A 21,518-nucleotide genomic window follows, 5' to 3' on the forward strand; every position below is an offset into this window, starting at 1 on the left:
TGTTAAAGTCGCTTTAATGAAACCTTAAGCAGCTTAACGTCACCTTTGCGAAATAAAGCTCAGTTTTGACCACAGTGCCTAGCTAGCAATCCCCTCATAGCTCAGCATGTTTATCCAGTGGGTAGCTAAGCCCCGAGGTATAGGAAAGCCCTTGATTTGATTGGTGGCCTGTGGTGACTTTGCTGCTCTCAGATTGGGCGACAGGCACGGTATGATTGACTTCATGAAGCTTCAGAGAAGGATGGGGATTTCCCATTTGATTAATGTGAACTCCGCTGAAGTGTGCCTGTGCTGAATTCAACATGGACAAGATTGGCCTCTCACATTTCCTTCTTTCTCTCCAATTGATTAGGCTGTTATCAGTCACTGTCACAATTACACATGAATACAGTCCTTGGGAGGTAACTAGATGGAGCCAGGACTCAGCAATTGCTCCCAGTGAGAGAATTTTTCTCAGGGCTGCAGATTTCTGCTTGTGAGCGTGCCGGTGATGAGTTATTATGTTTCAGCCGGAATAATCTGAAACACTGCACGAGTCGTAGGTAATATATTTATTGTTGTTTTTTCCTCTCTCAGCAGCCATCACCGCTGCTTAAGGTACTGACATAAAAGTATATAAACATTGACATCTTCCTGTATGATGGTTCGAGAGATGCCTGTCACGTCATGTCACTTCATCCAAGTATAGTTCTTCCTCTGTCTTAGTGATTTAGGCAAGGTGTTTAAAGGCAGAGACATCTCAGTTTCTGCCCTTTAACATTTACAGACATGAATCACCAGTGATTCTTGCTCCCCCGTGGCCATGAGGTGTGGTAGTATAGTGGTTATGTTACTCGACTGGTAATCCAGAGGTCCAAAGACGTGAGTTCAAATCCTACCACAGTAGCTGGGGAACTTCAGTTAAATTAACGAAATAAATCTGGAATTAAAAGCTAGTATCAGGAAATGGTGACTGTGAAACTGCCTGATAGTCATGAAAGAAACAACTAGTTTACTGATGTCAATTCGGAAGGAAAACTGGTCATCGGGATATCTTCTTCAGTGACAGTGCCTCAGGATTGAGGATAACTTGCTTCCTCTACAGTTTGATGGCTTCTGGGTGGCTGATACGTCCCAATGTGTGATCAGCAGACTCTGTCATATGTGAGGCAGTGATGATGGGAGAGTTGGGGAGATGTGTTGTCTGAAAGTTTGTACACCCCCTCTCACATTTCAGTAGGAGCCATTCACGTTCCTAACAGAGTTCTCGATGTAGAATCTCTATAGTGCAGAAGGAGGCCGTTCAGCCCATCAAGCCTGCACTGACCCGCTGAAAAGCCCACCCCACTTGCCCTGTCCCCGTAAGCCCACCTAACACTAAGGGGAAATTTAGCATGGCCAATCCACCTAACGTGCACATCTTTGGACTGTGGGAGGAAACCGGAGCACCCGGAGGAAACCCACGGGGAGAACGTGCAAAGGGGGTTTCCATTGTCCTCTTGGGAATCTCCCACACTGAGTTCTGAGTAGAGCTGATGCTTCAGAGTTCTATCATACAAGACTATGGACCGAATGCTGGACAATGGCATTGGAATAGATAGGTGCTTGATGGCCGGCACAGACTGATGGGCTGAAGGGTCTCTTCCTGTGCTGTAAAACTCTATGACTCTGTGAGAAGTTGAGTCCAGTGTATAAATGACATGTCTCGGCTAGTCAGCTGGTATTGAGTGATTGGTGCCTCAATGCTGTTCAGGTTTGCTTGGGAGACGACGTTGCTTTTTGACTGGCATTCTGGCCATTTGGAGGATCTTGCGAAGGGACCACTGGTAATACGTCTTGCGTGTTTTGAGTGGCTTGTTGTAGATTCTCCAGCTAGCGGGGTTCACTGCAGCGTAGTAAAGTATGACCTTCGACTTGGGTTTGAGATCCTGGCCCTCAAACACTCTTACACTCAGGTGGCCAAGGTCTGAGCTGGCCCACTTGGAGGCGATGGTGAATTGTATGATCGATGTCTGCCTTCATCAAGAGTAGACTCCTATGATATGGAAAACATCCCCATTGTCCAATATCTCACTGTTGATCTTAATGGGTGACTCATACCTGACTCCAGATGCTTAGCAGTGTAGTTGACTTTCAACCATCCTCTAAAATTGCCTAGAATATCGCTCAGTTGTGATAGCTAGATATTAAACGCTGGGTTTGCCAGTGATATCCAAAACCCATGAATTATTGTTGAAAAATGAGCCATGGTCAGATCTCTCTTAATGCAAGGGCAAGCTTTATATGCGACCTACAACTGCTGCAATAATGCGTTTTGCAAACAGATTTTTCCTTTTGAGTTTACACTGATTTTAGGTTAACATTGGGACAAATGAGAGCAGGGGTTGCAGGCTGGGGGGGGGGGGGGGGGGGGGGGGCTGTTAAATGCCTCCACTATCTTTGGGATATTCTTATGGAGAACTAAAGGATTTAAAGTGATTGTCAAAAGAAGCAGATGCAACATGAGGGAAAACATATTAATGCAGCAAGTGGTTAGGATCTGGAGCGTGCTGCATGAGAGTGCCGCAGAAGCAATTTCAATTGTGGCTTTCAAAAGGGAATTTGATAAACACTTGAAGGCAAGGGAAATTGCAGGGCTACAGAGAAAGGGCAGGAGAGTGGGACAAGCTATTACAAGCTCTCTTACAGGGAGGCAGCATGGTCCTGATGGATAGAATGGCCTCCTTCTGTGCTGAACCATTCTCCGATTCCATGGCCCTATGTTGAATGCTTGAGATAATGTTTGGAAAACCTCATGCAGAACTTTGCCCACCTTTAACTGGGGATCGGGAATGATGCTCTTTTCCTGGCGTCCAGCAGTCTTAAGACGTTGGGCGATGAGTGTTGTAAAACGAAAAGGCATGGCAGCAGGGTGGCGCAGTGGTTAGCACTGCTGGCTCACGGCACCAAGGTCCCAGGTTCGATCCCGGCTCTGGGTCACCGTCCGTGTGGAGTTTGCACATTCTCCCCGTGTCTGCGTGGGTTTCACCCCCACAACCCAAAGATGTGCAGGTTGGTGGATTGGCCGTGCAAAAGTGCCCCTTAAAAAATTAATTGGGTACATAAAAAGAACCCAAAAAGGCTGGCAAAGTGAGAGTTAAAAATTAATTTTCAAAACATCTTCTGCAGCTGACTATGCTATCTTGTGGTGTCACACTAACGACCTGGGGCCCAGACTGGGCACATCTGAAGTGGAAATCCCGCTTGAACGATATCTGGAACTTTCTGTCACAATCCAAACCTTTTGAACCAAAACTGGGTCAACTCTTAGTTCATTTGACATGAGGTTACAAAGGGTTAGAAATGGAGCATTGCAACAGCAAATCTACAAGCGCCTCGGTAAACCCCGAGAGGGTGCAGAGATATTCACGCAAGTTAAGCATTTAAGTTGTCGGGTTTTGGAACCGTCTCCTAGATCTGTTTACATTTTGTTCAATTTGACCGTTACTGCCATTTCATGATGTTGCCGTATTTCCCAACTGTGCACAATAAGATATTCTCGGTAAAATTTCACAAGATTACTGAGAGCATTGGGTAATCTTTGCTCCAGCCTTGCGTTTCTTTCACTAAACACTGAAACTTCATGAATATTGATTAAGTACCATGTAATTAACATTTCGGTAAGAGGGATCAATAACAGAATTAAAGTCAAATTGTCCCATGTGTATTACATGGTATTACATAGAATATAGAGCACAGAAATAGGTCAATTAGCTCAACAAGTCATGCCGGCATTTATGTTTCTCTCTTGGTATTCTCTGCGTAAAGAGGTTTCTTGTGAGTTCCCTGCTTGATATTGCTGATTATCTTATATCTTTAGCCTTTAGTTTTACATTTTCCCACCAAGTGAAAATACCGTCCATCATCTCGGCCTTTTGGCTAAGATCAAGCACAGGATCAAGCCCGAGATCAGGTGTAATGCCTGTTTTTGTCAGCTTGGATTTAGTTTGTCTCTTTTACGGGGACCGTGAATTGGATTCAATTTGAATTTGCTTTCGGAGGAAGTAAATAAATCAATTTCAAGGCTTGCTCCCTCCACTCTGTGCATTGGCTTTATAACTCTTAAGAAAAGCGTACAATTTTAAAAACTCTCTACATGTCTACTCTATCAAAACCTTGGGCGAAATTCTCCGACCCCTAGCAGGGTCGGAGAATCGCCCGGGGCTGCCGAAAATCCCGCCCCCGCCGTGGCAGAAATTCTCCGCCACCCAGGAATTGGCGGGGGCGGGAAACGCGCCGCACTGAGCGGCGAGCCCCCTGCGGCGATTCTCCGGCCCGCGATGGGCCGATGTCCCGCCGCTGGGAGGCCTCTCCCGCCGCCGAGGTTTGAACCACCTCTGGTGGCGGCGGGATCGGCGGCGCGAGTGGGTCCTCGGGGTCCTGGGGGGAGGTGCGGGTCGATCGGACCCCGGGGGGTGCCCCCACGGTGGCCTGGCCCGCAATCGGGGCCCACCGATCGGCGGGCGGGCCAGTGCGATGGGGGCACTCTTTCCTTTCCGCCGCCGCCACGGCCTCCACCATGGCGGACGCGGAAGAGGATCCCCACCGGCGCGTGCACGAACCGGCGAAGGCCTTTCGGCCAGCCCCGGCGCCGGGCGCGGGCGTCAAAGGCCGTTGTTGCTGGTTTTGGCCCCAGTCGGAGTGGTGCCAACCGCTCCAGCGCAGGCCTAGCCCCTCAATGTGAGGGCTTGGCCCCCAAAGGTGCAGAGAATTCCGCACTTTTGGGGAGGCCTGACGCCGGAGTGGTTGGTGACAGTCCGCTACGCCAGGACCCCCGCCCCACCGGGTAGGGGAGAATCCCGCCCCTTGTGTATGTTTTAGAGAGCTCTATTAAGGCAGAAACCCTGCATATTTCTCTCTACAAGAGATACAAAATGGCCCAGTCCCTTCACCCCTTCTTGATATTTATAATCTTGCATTTCTGGTATCATCCTTGTAAATTATCTTTGCAGCCTTTTCTGTGCCTCTATATCCCTTTTAGACTATAAGACGTTGGAGCAGAAGTAGGCCACTCGGCCCGTCGAGTCTGCTCTGCGATTGAATGAGATCATGGCTGATCTGATGTAATCCTCAACTCCACTTATCGCCATAACCCTTGATTCCCTGGATAAAAGCTAATTACTGCGGATGCTGGAATCTGAAACCAAAGAGAAAATGCTGGAAAATCTCAGCAGGTCTGGCAGCATCTGTAGGGAGAGAAAAGAGCTCACGTTTAGAATCCTGATGACCCTTTGTCGAAGCTTTGACAAAGGGTCATCTGGACCCTTGATTCCCTTACTGATTAAAAATAGGTCTGTCTCAGCCTTAAACATATTTAACAACCCAGCCTCTACAGCTGTCTGCGGTAAAGAATTCCACAGATTCACCACACTCAGAGAAGAAATTCCTCCTCATCTCTGCCTTAAGTGGGCGACCCCTTACTCTGAGATTATGCGCCCTGATCCTAGACTGTCCCTCAAGAGGAAACATCCTCTTAGCCTGTACCCTATGAAGCCCCCTGGCGCTATGAGGCAGCAATGCTAACCACTGTGCTGCCCAAATGCAAGTCCAATGCATTCACTAACCTCATCCAAGTCATTAATATATACTGTGAATAATTATGTCCCCAGCACATTCCGTGTGGCACTCCACTAGTTACAGGTTGCCATCCTGAAAATGCTCCACTTATCCCAACTCTCTGCCTTCTATCAGTTCACCAATCTTCTATCCATGCTAATATACTACACCCAATACCATGGTCTCTTATCTTATTAAGTAGCCTTTCGTGTGCTACCTTATCGAACACTTTTGGGAAATCCAAGTATATTACATCTACTGGTTCTCGTTGATTTACCCTGCTCTTTACCAGCTCCACGAATTCTAATAAATTTGTCAGGCATGATTTATCCTTCATGAAGCCATGCTGGCTCTGCTTGATTATATTATACATTTTTAAATGTTCTGCTATCACATCCTTTATGATGCACTCTTAACAATTTCAAAGAAGTTAAACTAACTGGCCTACAGTTACTTGTTTTTTGATTCCCTCCTTTTGTGAATAAGGGTGTTATTTGGGCAGTTTTCCAATCGTCTGGGACTTTAAGGATTCTTGGATGATCACTATCAGTGCATCCACTTCTGTAGCTACCTCCTTTAATATCCTGGGATGCAACCTATCTGGTCTAAGGGATTTATCAGCCTTTAGTTCCATTGAGCTCCCCAATGATTGTTATTGTATTTATTTCCTCCCCACCCCCCCCCCATTCTGACCCTTTATGTATTCTTGAAATGTTATTAGTGTCTTCCACCATGAAGACTGACGCAGAGAATTTATTTAGCTCCTCTGCCATTTCCTGGTTCCTCATTATTAGTTCAGTCTCATTCTCTAAGGAGCTTATGTTCGCTCTAACCTCTCTCTTCCTATGTATATATTTAAAGAAACTCTTGCTGTACATTTTTATATTACTTGCTAGTTTACTCTCATTGTTTGTCTTCTTCCTCTATTTTTTTGGTCATCTTTGTTGATTTTTAAAACATTTGCAGTATTCTGGTTTCACACTGATTTGTGCCACATTATTGCCGGGATTCTCCAAAATCCCAGCCAAGCGTTGACGCTGGCATCAAAACTGGCGCGAACGACGCCGGTATTAACGGGCCTCCAGGCCCAGGCACATTCACCCCTTCCAAGGGGGCTAGAACGGCGCTGGCGTGCTGTGCGCTGCTCCGGTGCCGCAAGCCAGCCCGCCACAGCCTGCGCGGGTCCGCGCATGCGCCATGGCTGTCTCTGCGCCGCCTCCGGACAATATGTCGGAACCCTACAGGGACCCGGCGCAGAGAAAAGTAGGACCCCCCAAATTGAGCCCGCCCGCCGATCGGTTGCCCCCGATCGTGGGGCCTGGCCACCATGGCGGCCCCCCAGGAGTCCCCCCCCCCCCCCCCGCCCCCTCCACCAGGACGGCCCCCGCAGCCATAGCGCCGAGATCCCGTCCGGTTGGACCATACGCAAATGACACCGGCAGGAGTCGTTGGAACTCAGCGGGCACTCAGCTCGTCGAGCACGGGGAATCGCCTGGGGGCTTTCAACAGCCCCCGATGGTGCCGCGGCCACCGCGCTGACGTCGGAGCTGCGTGGCGGAATTCCCATGCCCACCGCGGCGATTCTCCGACCTGCCGCGGGATCGGAGAATCCAATGGGTGGAATTCTCCGATACCCCGCCGGGTCAGAGAATCGGCGCGGCACCATGTGAATCGTGCCACACCGCCCCGACGCCAGGACGCAATTCTCCACAGTGCCTAGAATCAGCGCCAGCGTGGTCGGCGCGTCGCCGGTCGGGGTATGTGCCGACTCTCTGACCCGGCCCGGCATGGGACGGCGTGCCGATTCTCTGGCCCGGATGGGTCGAGCGGCCGACATCAAAACGGCAAGTCCCGCCGGCGTCATTCTAACATCCTCTGAACCGGTGGGACCTCGCTGTTGAAGGGTCTGGGGGCGGCCTCTGGGCGGGGGGGGGAGAGGAGGAGAGGGGGGATTCAACCCCGGGGGGGGGGTGGGGAGCCTCCATAGTGGCCTGGCCCGCGATTGGGGCCCACTGATCGACGGGCCGGCCTCTCTATCCCCGGCCTCCTTTCCTCTGTGCCAGCTCCTGTAGCCCCGCACCATCTGGCATCGAGGCCAGCGCGGGGAAGAAGGCCACTGCGCGTGTGCTAGTTGGCGTCAGCCCAACTTCACATACGCGGACCCCGCGGCACTGGGCTCAGGCCGGGATCGGCAGCTGGAGTGGCATAGGGTGCTCCAGCGCTGTCCTAGTCCCCTGTGGGCCGCAGAATCGGGTCCTTGAACGGGTGCCAATGCCGGAATAAAACACTCACGTTTTTACTCCAGCGTCGGCACTTAGCTGCCCTGGTAGAATCCCGCTTATATGTTTTTTCTATCAGATTAATACTACCCTTAACTTTCCTTGGCTAACCATGATTGATCTATTCACTTTCTAGAATCTTTCTTCCTTACTGGGATATATTTTTGTTGTGAGTCGTGAACTATTTTCAGAAACATCTGTCATTACTGATCAACTGTCTTTCCTGATAAATCCCTTTCCCATTCCACTCCAGCCAACTTTGCCCTCATTCCTTTATAATTACCCTTATTTAAGTGTAGCAAAGTTGTTTGTGACACAAATTTCTCACTCCCAAATTGAGTGCTAAATTCTACTATGCATCGTTACATATTACCACAACATATTTTAAGAAACTATCCCAAATACACTCTATGAATTCTTCTTCATAGCTACCTCTGCCAATTTGATTTTTCCAACGTACATGAAGATTAAAGTCACCCACCATTAAAGAACCGCCTTTTTACATGCCTTTATTTATCTTCTGATTTATTCTCCGTCCTATAATATAGCTACTGTTTCGGGGTGGGTAGAGTACTCTCACCAATATTTTCTTCCTCTTGTAATTTCTTATCTTCACCTATATGGATTCTACGGGCGCGATTCTCCGCAAATGCGGCGAGTCGTAAAGGCTGCCGTGCAACCGGCCTTATTTCACGGCAGCCTCCGCGCCCCCTCCCAGGACCTGATTCTCCCCCTCGGGCGGGGCTAGCAGCGGGGCCCCGTGAAGCACGGCATCGCGGGCTTAGTGACCGTCGCTAAGTCCGCGCGCCAAGCGTCACGCCGGCTGACGCGCACGATGACGTCAGCTGCGCATGCGCGGGTTGGACGGCTCCAACCCGCGCATGCGCGGATGACGTCATCACGCAGACGCGTCAAACCCGTGCATGCGCGGGCCGTCATGCTCCTCAGCCGCCCCGCAGACTGATCCTGCGGGGCGGCGGAAGAACAAATAGTGTGCGGGTATCGGACCCACTGCCCACCGATCGCAGGCCCATGCCACCCTTGGCACGACCATGGTGCGGCCGTGCCAATCGGTGCCATGGTTGTCCGGGACGGGCACTTTGCGGCCGTTTTCACGAACGGTGAGAGCAGGTGTGATCGCGTTCGTGAAAACAGCCGTAAAGGCCTGGGAACTCGGCCCATCGGCCTGGGGAGAATCGCTGTTCACCGTAAAAAACGGCGAGCAGCGATTCGTGTCGTGGGGCGGCCGTGGGAGGGGGGGTGGGAGAATAGCGGGAGGGCGTGAAAATTGTCGGGAAGGCCCTCCCGCTATTCTCCGACCCGTCGTGGGCAGCGTAGAATCGCGCCCGTACATCTTCCAAACCAAGAGCATTTCTTGCCATTATACTTACTCCATCTTGTACTAACAAAGCTACCCACCGCCCACCCTTTGCTTCCTGTCTGTCCTTCTGAAAAGTCACAGACCCCTGAATATTTAGTTCCCAGTTTTGATCTTCCTGTAACCAGGTCTCTGTAATGGCTCTAAGATTATGTTATGTGCTGTATTTTCTATGTTCTATGTTCTATATGCATTAACCTCAATTTGTGCCGTTAATTATTTTCTAATATGGTGACCAGAACTATATGCAGTACTTTTTTTTAAAATTTAGAGTACCCAATTAATTTTTTCCAATTAAGGGGCAATTTAGCGTGGCCAATCCACCCAGCCTGCACATCTTTGGGTTGTGGGGGCGAAACCCACGCAAACACGGGGAGAACGTGCAAACTCCACACGGACAGTGACCCAGAGCCGGGATCGAACCTGGGACCTCGGCGCCGTGAGGCTGCAGGGCTAACTATATGCAGTACTTAAAGTGTTGTCTAAACCATGTTTGGTACAAGTTTAGCTTAACTTCTCTACTTTCCCATTCAATCCATCTAGAAATAAACTCTAGTATTTAATTTGCTTTTTATGGCCGTATTGATATGTCATTATTTCATTGATTTGCACATTTCTACTCCCAGATCCCTTTGTTCTTCTACACTATTTAAATTCTTAATTTCAAAGTGATATGTGAACTTTTAATTTTGCTTACCAGTTTGCAATGTCTAAATGTTCTCTATGTTGTCTCTTATGTCAATTATATGTGTATTCTGCAATTTATTAATGGCTACTTGTAATTTATTGCAATCCTCCTCAGCATTGGCCATCGCTCCCACCAATCTGGTGTCATCCGCAAATATAAAATTTGCACTTTTGATCTAAAAACATTTTAAACCCAAGAATTTTTCATTTAAAGTTAATTTGATCTTCTCAGAAATACTTCATTCCTGATCTGATGATGCAGAATTCGTCAGATTCTAATCTCGGAGAAACGCATAAATATTCCAATGTATTGATGCATCAAACGGTATCTATACTTTTCAGCAGTGTTTTCTGTTTTGGATTTTGAGAATGAGTTCTGTAAATTTACAAAACCGAGATGTTGCTGATAGGCTACGGGTTTTTATGCCCAGTGCATTGTTCAAAAACGGGTACTTTTTTCTATTCGTTCAGGGGATCTGGGTGTCGCCGGCTGGGCCAGCATTTATTGCCCATCCCTAATTGCCCTTGAAGTGAATGGTTTGCTCGACCATTTTAGAGTTAACCACATTGCTGTGGGTCTGCAGTCACATGTAGGCTAGAACAGGTAAGGGGTGATTGATGTTCTTTCCTAAAGAATATCAAAAGACATAGTGAACCACATTAGTGAACCTGATGGTTTTTTACGACATTCAACAATGGTTTCACTGTCATTGTTAGAATTTTAATTTGAGGTTTTTATTAAATTCAGAACGTCATTTATGATATTTAGTTTTCAAGAGTAGATGAAATCCTTTCATTTTTCTTCTCTTTGCAAATCTTACATAGCTTTGTGTCCAAAGAGGACGCTGGGTGATCTGGCACCCTTCCTCGATCACCAGGGCGCACACAGTACTGCACAAAATCGGATTGACCTTTCAACTGGTCTTTGCACCCTCACCTCTCAAATCCCATAATCCTCTTCAAATGCACCAACCGTTCAAAACCCTCTACCCCTCAAATTCCCTTGACCCGTCAAACCCCCAAAGCCCACAACCCTCCAATCCCCCATAACCCTTCAAACCTTCTCAAATCCTCAAACCCCCAACCCCTCAAATCTCTACAACCCGCCAACCCCTCACACACTTACAACCCTGAAAGTCCCACAAACCTCTAATCACTCAAGCCTCCAGCCCCTCAAAACCTCACAGCCTCTCAAACACCCGCAACACCTCAATGCCCCAATCCCCAGACTCACAGAACACCTCAACTGCCAAAACTTCATATACCCCGACCTTTCAATCCCTCAGACCCCAACCCCTCAAAACTACACAACTTCTCAAACTTCTACAACCCTTCACCGCCCCCCACCAACCCTCCAACCTCTCAAACCTTCCCAATTCTTCAAGCCTCTACAGCTCCTCAAACCATCACTTCTTGACACCAGCCAAACCCACAATTTCCCCTCCTATTAAAGTACATGTAGAGCAGAATGATTGAGATTGGGTACTCAGTGTTGTGGGGACCTTAACACAAATTACCAAGTAAAACATTCCTTGAAACCCACCTATTTGGCCTAACATTTAGTCATTCCTTTTTACTCTATCTTCCTTCGGACTCTGCGCACATTTTCCTCATGTCTCTGAAGACATATCTTTGACATATTTATATGCTGATGCTGGTATATAAATCCAAGTTGCTGTATACATGGAGGTTTTTGGCCAAGAATGTTTTGTTCACTTCCCTTACTGGATGTTGCTGAAGGGAAAGTTTCTCTACTTTTCCTTTAAACCCGCTGGCACTCGCAAGCACAATTTTCACTCCGATCCAGGGACCCAGGCTGGAAAGGAATAGTGAGGACTAAAATACTCCACAACTCGAGTCGAGAAACTATCAGTCATATAGATAAAGAATGGCCGTATCAAAAAAAAACGCACAAATGCTAAACACATGAACCAAGGAGCCGCATGGTGATGCAGTGGTTAGCACTGATGCCTCACGGCGCCGAGGTCCCAGGTTCGCTCCCAGCTCTGGGTCACTGTCCATGTGGAGTTTGCACATTCACCCCGTGTTTGCGTGGGTTTCACCCCCACAACCCAAAGATATGCAGGGTAGGTGGATTTGGCATGCTAAATTGCCCCTTAATTGGAAAAAATTAATTGGGTAATCTAAATTTATAAAACAAAAATATGACCCAAAAGGAAAACATGCAGGAGAACCCTACAGCAGGTCTGACCGCATTTATACGAAGAAATGAATACTTTGGGTACGGGTCCATTGCATTCAGATGCCGACAAGCTTGCTGTTTATTTGCAGAGTTTGAATTTTAACCATGAAGAATTGCAACATAACAGCTATTCTGGAGGAAACCCTGTGCTCTCCAACATGAGATCCCACCCTCCGGGGGATGGCGAGAGATGGGGATAAGCAAGGGGATATACTGCCCTCATGTATTTAAAGAATCTTGATGGGATTTTTGGAAATCTGGGGGGTTTTATTCTGTACATTTGCTGCACAGTAAACCTCAGCGAACTGATTTAGCATTGTGGGAAAGTACACAAAGGCAGATGGAATGCTGCAATGAAACCACTGCGAAACAAACATCAGCTCAGATGGCGCAACAACCATAGCTTTGGCAATAACAGTAAAATGCGAAACACTTAACATTCTTTGCATTTGTCACGCATTCAAGAATAAGCAACCTTAAACCTGGCTACTCACACTCAAACATAATGCTACATCACCTAAGGAACAAATGTCCCGAGAGACAGGTTTTCCATGAATACTGCTTATAACTTTTATACCATTAGATCATATTTCTAAAATTGTTGTTGCCTCTGTTGAGATCCAGAAAGATTCAGGGTGATGTGTGTCAGAGTTTAGTGGGTTCTTCTTTCCCAGGGTCATTCTACAACTGTGGCTGCTGATTCATTTGTGTTACTGTAGATGATCTTGCTTAAGAACGTTCTCAAAAGACACAAAATACTTTTCTGAAAACTGATTAGTCATGCATCTCATTTCATTTCTACCCACAGATTTCGCTTCTTCAGATTTTCCTGGATTTTTGGTACTTTCTTCTAACAAAGGGAAAATAATGTTATAAACACAACAGGCGGTTATTCCCATTACTGAGACACTGGTTTCGCTAGGAAACTTATTTGAAAAGATAGTCTGAAGTGACAGTGAAGGAAAGTGTATGAGCATAAGGTTAGAATTAGTCACAAAATGAACAGTTTATACACTCAGACCTGAGGACGCTTTTCAATGAGTTGTTTTCCTATGGAAAAGAAGCTGGCCAAATGGCAATAATCTTTTGGCAGTTCTTTGCTTGCAAAAATTGACAAGATGTACAACCTGTGTTCATATTAATGTAAAAATCATGTCGAGCTGTTTCACAGAATGGGAAGGTGAAGGAAAACCGAGGCAAAGATGGAAAAATTAGGTTTCTTTTAATAAATGTTTTTTATTGGATTTTTGAACAAAGTATATTTACAATTATGTACACAGAATAATATATATATACATATAAAAGAGAAGGGCACACACAACATACCAAAGAAAAAAGTAATAATAAAAAATAAATTAAAAATAAAATAAAGTAACTGGTGAGGTATTATGCACAGGCTCAACAGCAGCAACTCTTTACAACTGGCAATATTATTTATAACACATAAGTAGGCATCCGTTTGTGTGTGGGGGGGAGGTGGGGGGGGGGGGGGGGGAGACTGGGGAGGTAGATATACATTTGGGTGCCAGAGAAACAATTACAGAGGGACATACACGAATGGGTCTGGTGTTGGTGTTGTCACTTGCTTCTCCCAGGCAGATTTCGCTGCCGTTGTCATCTCGCGCTCACCTCTGCTTCAGCCGTTCGTCCCGTCTATCGCCTGGATTCTCCTTGCTCTCTGTTCCTGTAGATGCCAAGTTTATGGAAAAATTAGTTGAGGACAACTCAAAAATTGGTCAAAGAGGGGTTTGAAGGTGGGTCGTAAAGGATAAGGTGGGGAGTGGAAAGTGGTGGGGCTCAGTGACAGACAGAGTGGAACGTAAGTGACTAACGGTGTGGCCACCGAACTTGTTCAGTCCGAAACTTTAGTTGTTGTCAATCTCTGTCTAAATTAACTGGACTGCCATAAATGATTTACAAATGAGAATGATGATTTTAAACTTATTCTGGGGGACAAGGAGGGTCAAAGCAGACACTAAACATCGGCTTTAACCAATAGCAGAGAAGGGGGATACTGCCAAGGGCTGATTTTAAAATTTCTTGAGTGACAACAAACAGCTTTGACTTAGCTGATGATAGCACATTTACACAATTCTCTTGTTACTTTGGATTGCTTGCACAGGGACAAGTCAGTTTAATAATACGTGACTCCGTAAACTCAAGAGAGCTGTCAAAAATGGGCGTGGGGATAGCAATGTGCACTGAACACATGCTCATTGATTGCAAAGCAATCAGTTAGCCAAATTCATGCTGCCTGCTCATCATTATGAGTTCAGCTTCCAGCCAGCACTAACTCTGTTGTTGATTGGCTGGACAAACCGGGGGGGGGGGGGGGGAGGGGGGGGGGGGTGTCAATATCATAAGTTGCTCGCATCACTTATAGCTAACCTTCGTAAAGGGGAGGTGCATTATGATACTGAAGGTGCTGGGGGTCGTGTAGTGAGTGAATCTGATCTGGAAATATAGAAAATGAAACAGCATGAGAGGGAGCGGCTTCCAATGTTTTTACATGCTGCACTGAAGGTCTTGGGAAAGGAGGTGGACAGGAAGAGAGATGCCCTGTATCTACCTGGAGGTGGGAGGGTCTTCAGCATATCGCAAGGCAATGGGAGCAGATGGCAGTGGAGGTCAATAGGAGGGGTCAAGCCTAAGGACCTGGATGCAGTGCCGCAAGAAGTTCAGTGATACCACAAGTGTGGTCAAGGTCAGTAAATGCATTTTCATCTTACCTACTACACCACTGGCCTCAGATGCTGCGCAATTCACCACACCCCCCAACAAACTCTGTCAATCAAGGATTGATTTCTAACATTCATATGCTACAATGGACCCTCACTTACACGGAACACTGCTGCAAGCTTCACAATCACACCCACATCTCACAGGTTCATAGAGTTCCTAAAGTGCAGCAAGAGGCCATTCAGCCGATTGAGTCAACACAGACCCTCTGAAAGAGCACCCTTCCTAGCCCCACTGCCCCACCCTATCCCCATAACCCCACCTAACCGGCACACCCTTGGACTGTGGGGGAAAACTAGAGCACCCGGAGGAATCCCACGCAGACACCGAGAGAAAGTGCAAACTCCACACAGTCACCCCAAGTCGGAATGAAACCCGGATCCCTGGCGCGGTGATGCAGCAGTGCTAACCACTGTGCCACTGTTCCGCCAACACTGCCAACTATTCAACTGTGGCAAGCACATCACTCAAACAGATTGCATAACATTTACTGAGACATTTGCCTCAGAGAGCTGGAGACTTCAAGAGCTAAGAGGCAGGCCTATCCTGGACAGCATGGAGAAACAGTGCCAGCCATTATTGGAATAGTCATTGCTGAGGCTGTGGCCAGTGAAACCAGCAAAGGTGATAATATTTTCAGACCTAATCCTACTTCTCATGTCCCAACTAATCCCAGAAACTGCAAATAATGAAGCATACACTTCTCACTTTCCCTCTCTCATAATAATAATCTTTATTAGCGTCATAAGTAGGCTTACGTTAACACTGCAATTAAGTTACTGTGAAAATCAGCACATCTCCATCCTTACCCTTATCTTTCAGATTCCCAGTTCAATCTGGTCAGCAGTGGAGCAGCAGCAAGGAGGCAATAATGAGAAAGACGTACCATCACTCAACTTCACACTTGCAGCCACCATTTCAGACACTGACATTGTAAACCAACTGGGGCTGGTTTAGCACACTGGGCTAAATCGCTGGCTTTTAAAGCAGACCAAGGCAGGCCAACTGCACCGTTCAATTCCCAGAACAGCCTCCCCGAACAGGCGCCGGAATGTGGTGACTAGGGGCTTTTCACAGTAACTTCATTGAAGCCTACTCGTGACAATAAGAGATTTTCATATATCATTTCGAGCAGGGATTCTCAACCATTTTGCTTAAAATTCTTTAAACCCCTTCTAACAGAAGGAGTATCTTCATACCAAACTCATCACAGAGGTAAAAGCAAATGGAATCAGTCACACTAGTAATAGTGGATGGCAAATAAAAGATTTGAGAAACAAACAGGGCCTGAGTGACTTTGCCCACCTAACAAATATTCATATTGACTCAAAGGATATAAGCAAGCAGGCTCGGCCTATTTGTCCCTCAGAAAAGAACAAGGCCATCAATATATAACTCTAACTCTGAGGCACGATGAAAACTATGATAATGCCTTCAGCTATTTTATCGACGTGGGTTGAAGAAACTGAAGGAGAGAATCATCCAGAATCCTGATCACTGTGGCCTTGCCAACACACAAGACAATATGGTGAGCACATTCTTTGCCTTGACATAGTCGCTAGTTCCAATGTGATTCAGAACCATACAGAGCGCCTTAGTCAGAGTTGAACTGGGGTGGCAGTAGTGAGGCTACAGTTGGGCTCGAAGGCCCTATTTCTTCATGTTTCAATACCAAAGGGGCGGCACGGTGAGGCAGTGGTTAGCACTGCTGCCTCATAGTGCCGAGGACCCGGGTTCGATCCCAGCCCCGAGTCACTGTCCGCGTGGAGTTTGCACATTCGCCTCAGTGTGTCTGCGTGGGTCTCACCCCCACAACCCAAAGATGTGCCGGTTAGGTAGATTGACCACGCTAAGTTGCTTCTTAATTGGGAAAAAACTAATTGGGTAATCTAAAATTAATTTTTTTAAACGTTTCAATACCAAATCCCAACACGGCTTTCAGGTTTGTTACAGTCTTAGAGTTTGGCAAGTCACTTCTTTTCCTTCCACCTTCCTCCTTTCCAAGGCCATGTGACATGCACACTCTCTATTGATGCTGCCCCACCACCCACTCCCAGCTGAGACATCGGTTAGATGAGGAATAAACAAACTGACCTCTAAATGACACAGTGAGGGTCCACACAAAGGGAACAAAATTGGTTAAAAAGCTTGCTACCGCAGCCCACACAACGCCAGACTAGCTCACCGATTTCCTCACAGTCACCTCAGATTTCAAGAAATTCTAACTGCCTCTACTCTCGTTACTAGGTAAAGGCAGTGAGTGGGCTACGTCTGTGAACGTAGAAGCAAATAAAACAAATTACTGAGATAAATTCGTAGAAGCCATAGATGAACTTGCCAAAACACGTTGCATGATAGTGTCCAACAGTGAGATCCTGAACATGCATAGTCTTAGTATCGATACTATTTTGACCATTTCCAAAACACAAGGGACAGGTAGAGATCACTGATGGGAGGAGGCAACTTATTTGAGACTCCGATTGCTGGGAAAGAGTGACCTACAGCCAAGCCAAGGGTCAAGGTGCAAGCTCCAGAGGGCAAGGGCACACTCAAATCCTCTTGTCGTGGACTCAGATTAGCACTTTGATGGGATCAACAAACAGAGTATGGACAATTAAATCCCTGATGGATTCAGAAGATTGAGGTCAATAGCTTGTGGCCAATATCAAGGAGCATGGAAGGGTTCAGCACCAGCTTGACGCAGGACTTTGTGCAGTGCTTTGACTTCACTCTTCCCTGTCTGGAAATGGTGTCCGACTTCATTCACACACTTGTGGCCCCAACCATGGTGCAATGTGGACAGCCGATGTTGCAGCTTTCATTGCAACACAAGAAAAAGCCACAGGATGTCTCGGTGCTGTAGCAGAAGTTCAGAATGCTGCCACCATTGCTGCGGATTACAGGGTAAAGGCAACTACAGTAATCCAGCAATTTGTCCTTCCTCAAATTGAAGCTCTGTCCTGGAAGGAGTGGCCATGGAGTATGGATTACTGCCCTCTCTCAGCATGACAGCATTGATCCTCCCACTGCTCCTACTCCAATGCCCTTCTGTTCCCACTTAGCCAAACGGCCTCAGCTGCTGCTGCCAATTGTGAGACAGTGCAGTCCAAGGCCAGGCCTTCTAGGCCCCGAGGTGCTCAAGATCATCCTCCAAATCTATCTGCAGTCTCTCATCCATGCAGCATTCCATCAGACATGCTGGCAACTAGTGGGGTACCACTGTGTTTTATTTATTTGCACTAGGACAGGCAAAGGTACCTGGACGACCGGCACTCTATTCTGTTCTCTATTACTGAGACTAGCTTTCAATTCAATTCAAGCTGCTGAAGTGGGATTTCCATGGGTTACACACTGGAGTCATCAGCTATGTGGTCAGATAGCTCTTGCCAGTCAGTAGCCACCCTTTGGTGTATTTTGGTAGCTCAAATACAGCTGGCACAGTGGACGGCTACATAAATCCATCATCATTGCTCCCATGGTACTAGGCATTCACGTGCATGGTGCACTGCTTATGATCACAGATCAACTAGGCATTGAATGAGTGGAATCCTTTTTGAATCTGGAATATGGCGGAGTTGATGTGTGGTGGCAGCAAAACTATTTTTATGCAGTCAATGACCCCTTGCACCATGGGCGATCCTGAAATCTTGCTCCACCTGCTTCAGCCTGGCAAGCGAGGGTGAAATATAGTTAGCGCTCTTCAAAGAGCTTCAGTGCATCAGTGGGCAACAAACTGTGAGATGATAGAAATATCTCCTGCCCCAGTCTGGAAGGAACCAAGCACATGCAAGTTCATCACCACAGTTATCTTCGTAGCCTCTGGCAATGCTGTCCTCGCCCTGCTCTGAGGTGGCAGTTGTGCCTCCAGCAGGGGGCAGATTTCAGTGAAGTGCAGATGCCTGACACACTGGGTGGGATTCTCCGATTGGCGACGCTGAAGTCGCATTCGGCAATTGGGCGGAGAATCCCTTTTGACACCAAAATCGGGGGCGGTGCCTATTTTCAGACGCTCCGCCCCCTACAAAGGGGTCAGCAAGATGGCGAAGGGGTCAGCAAGATGGCGAAGTCGTTAGCAGTGCTGCCTCACGACGCCGAGGACCCGGGTTCAATCCGGCCCTGGGTCACTGTGTGGAGTTTGCACATTCTCCCTGTTCCTGCGTGGGTCTCATTCCCGCAACCGGAAAAGATGTGCAGGGTATGTGAATTGGCCACGTTAAATTGCCCCTTAATTGGAAAACAAAATAATTGGGTACTCTAAATTTATTTTAGGGGCAGCAGGGTAGCATGGTGGTTAGCATAAATGCTTCACAGCTCCAGGGTCCCAGGTTCGATTCCCGGCTGGGTCACTGTCTGTGTGGAGTCTGCACGTCCTCCCCCTGTGTGCGTGGGTTTCCTCCGGGTGCTCCGGTTTCCTCCCACAGTCCAAAGATGTGCGGGTTAGGTGGATTGGCCATGTTAAATTGCCCGTAGTGTCCTAATTAAAGTAAGGTTAAGAGGGGGTTGTTGGGTTACGGGTATAGGGTGGATACGTGGGTTTGAGTAGGGTGATCATGGCTCGGCACAACATTGAGGGCCGAAGGGCCTGTTCTGTGCTGTACTGTTCTATGTTCTATGTTCTAAAGCGCCATCATTGGTGAGTACGTCGCACGCCTTTGGGACGGCCTCAGGACGTCACCTGAAGGCCCTCCCCGATGTTCCGCCCCAATGGGCCAACTTCCCAACAGCGTGGATCACTTGAGGTCTGAGGTCTTGTCAACCTCGCGTGGCGGCTCAGATAGGAGAGTGGCTCCCTTAACAACCTCTCCTACTGAAAGCCCTTCTCCCACCACTGCTCTTCCCATTTCCAGCGGCTTGTCCTGATCTACTTGCCCTCTGTTCATTCTCCCAGTCATGCTGTATTCCCAGGGAACAGTTACTCGTGGATCTATGTTTGGGAGCAATTGGTTTGTACAGAAGCTTTGAGGTCAGCCAAAACTCTGTCAGCCCCGGCAACACCACTCCCTGTAGACTTTTGCAAACTTAAACAATAATAGAAAGCACCAAACACTTGTGGAATTGAAGCAGCAGCCAGAAGAGATCAGTCAACAACTAGTCTGTAAGTAGTTGATGGCTCTAGCACTGATTGTGTTGCCCTTCCTGATGCTGAATGTGTGTTTCACAGTGCAGGGTTAAGAGAGCATGTTAGCTGGAGTATTTAACTCCAAATGCATCATATCAGCATAGCACAATGATTGCTGTCATGACTTACCTACTCTGTAGGCTTCAGCCAGATGCACACCTCACGGATGAATGTACTCACCCATTTGGCATCCTGCATGATTTACGCCAGAACTGAGTGCACACACTATGGACAGCATTTTGGGGATCTAAGGGTACTTATTGCACCCAGAAAAAGGTGAAGTTAGCCTACCTCATGACACATATTAAAGTCAGTGCAGGGACAGTAAAGGAAGCATTGTCACATCCTGAACTGTGTGGCCATCACAGTACCAGATTGTAGAGCACTCTATTCACGTTACTGAATTAGTTAAACATGGAGGCAGGAGGTTAATAATATCCTCAGCAGAATGAAGCTTCTTCTTATCTTGCTACCAAGTTACAGCTGTGCTATACTCTCCTTGCTCTGCACTTCTTGGAATTACATGAATTGGATATGACCTCATATGCTGAAAATTAGCTGGCACAATTTGTTTTTAGTTTCCTGGTATGCAACTAGAGCAGTGAAGAATTTACAGGCTATTGGACAGTGCACAAGCACACAAAGTCGGAGTGCATTAACCTTTTAAGTACTGAAATTTGCAAAATGCATCAGTTTTTTTGTTTATATAAGATACGAAAAACCTTGGGTAAATATCAAACAGCTACTGAAAGACAAGGGCTGAACACTACCTTCTTACATAGAATTTACAGTGCAGAAGGAGGCCATTTGGCCCATCGAGTCTGCTCCAGCTCTTGGAAAGAGCACCCTATCCAAGTCCACACCTCCACCCTATCCCCATAACTCAGAATCCCCACCCAACACTAAGGGCAATTTTGGACACTAAGGGCAATTTATCATGGCCAATCCACCTAACCCGCACATCTTTGGACTGTGGGAGGAAACCGGAGCAGCTGGAGGAAACCCACGCACACACGGGGAGGATGTGCAGACTCCGCACAGACAGTGACCCAAGCCGGGAATCGAACCTGGGACCCTGGAGCTGTGAAGCGATTGTGCTATCCACAATGCTACCGTGCTGCCCTTCTATAACAAGTAGTCCGCATTCTACTTTAAATAACATGCCTCTTGTGTACAATTGCTCATTTGTGTTTCTGATTGTGTACTGAAGGACTTCAGCTAAGTATATTGCGGGCAGTCGATTATAGCTGCATTCTGATCTGGCTTCATGCATTTGTACAAGGCAATAATATAGCACCTCGGACAGGAAACAATCGTTTTGCTGGGGGACTGCTGCATTCTGTGAAGGGTGACAGTAATTCATTAATTTCTCCGGTATCTGTGAAGAGCGAGACCGGGGCACCCATTTCCTAGTTATCGTACGCGAGTGAGACAAGATTCCTCATTTTCCAGGTATCTGTCGAGAGTGAGGGCATTGGTCCCCAGTCCTCTGTCAATTCAGAGATGACCGTGTGAGTGATTTGTGTCATTCAGATGATG

The sequence above is a fragment of the Scyliorhinus canicula genome, chromosome 18 (assembly GCF_902713615.1).
Source record: "Scyliorhinus canicula chromosome 18, sScyCan1.1, whole genome shotgun sequence".
Classification (NCBI taxonomy): domain Eukaryota; kingdom Metazoa; phylum Chordata; class Chondrichthyes; order Carcharhiniformes; family Scyliorhinidae; genus Scyliorhinus; species Scyliorhinus canicula.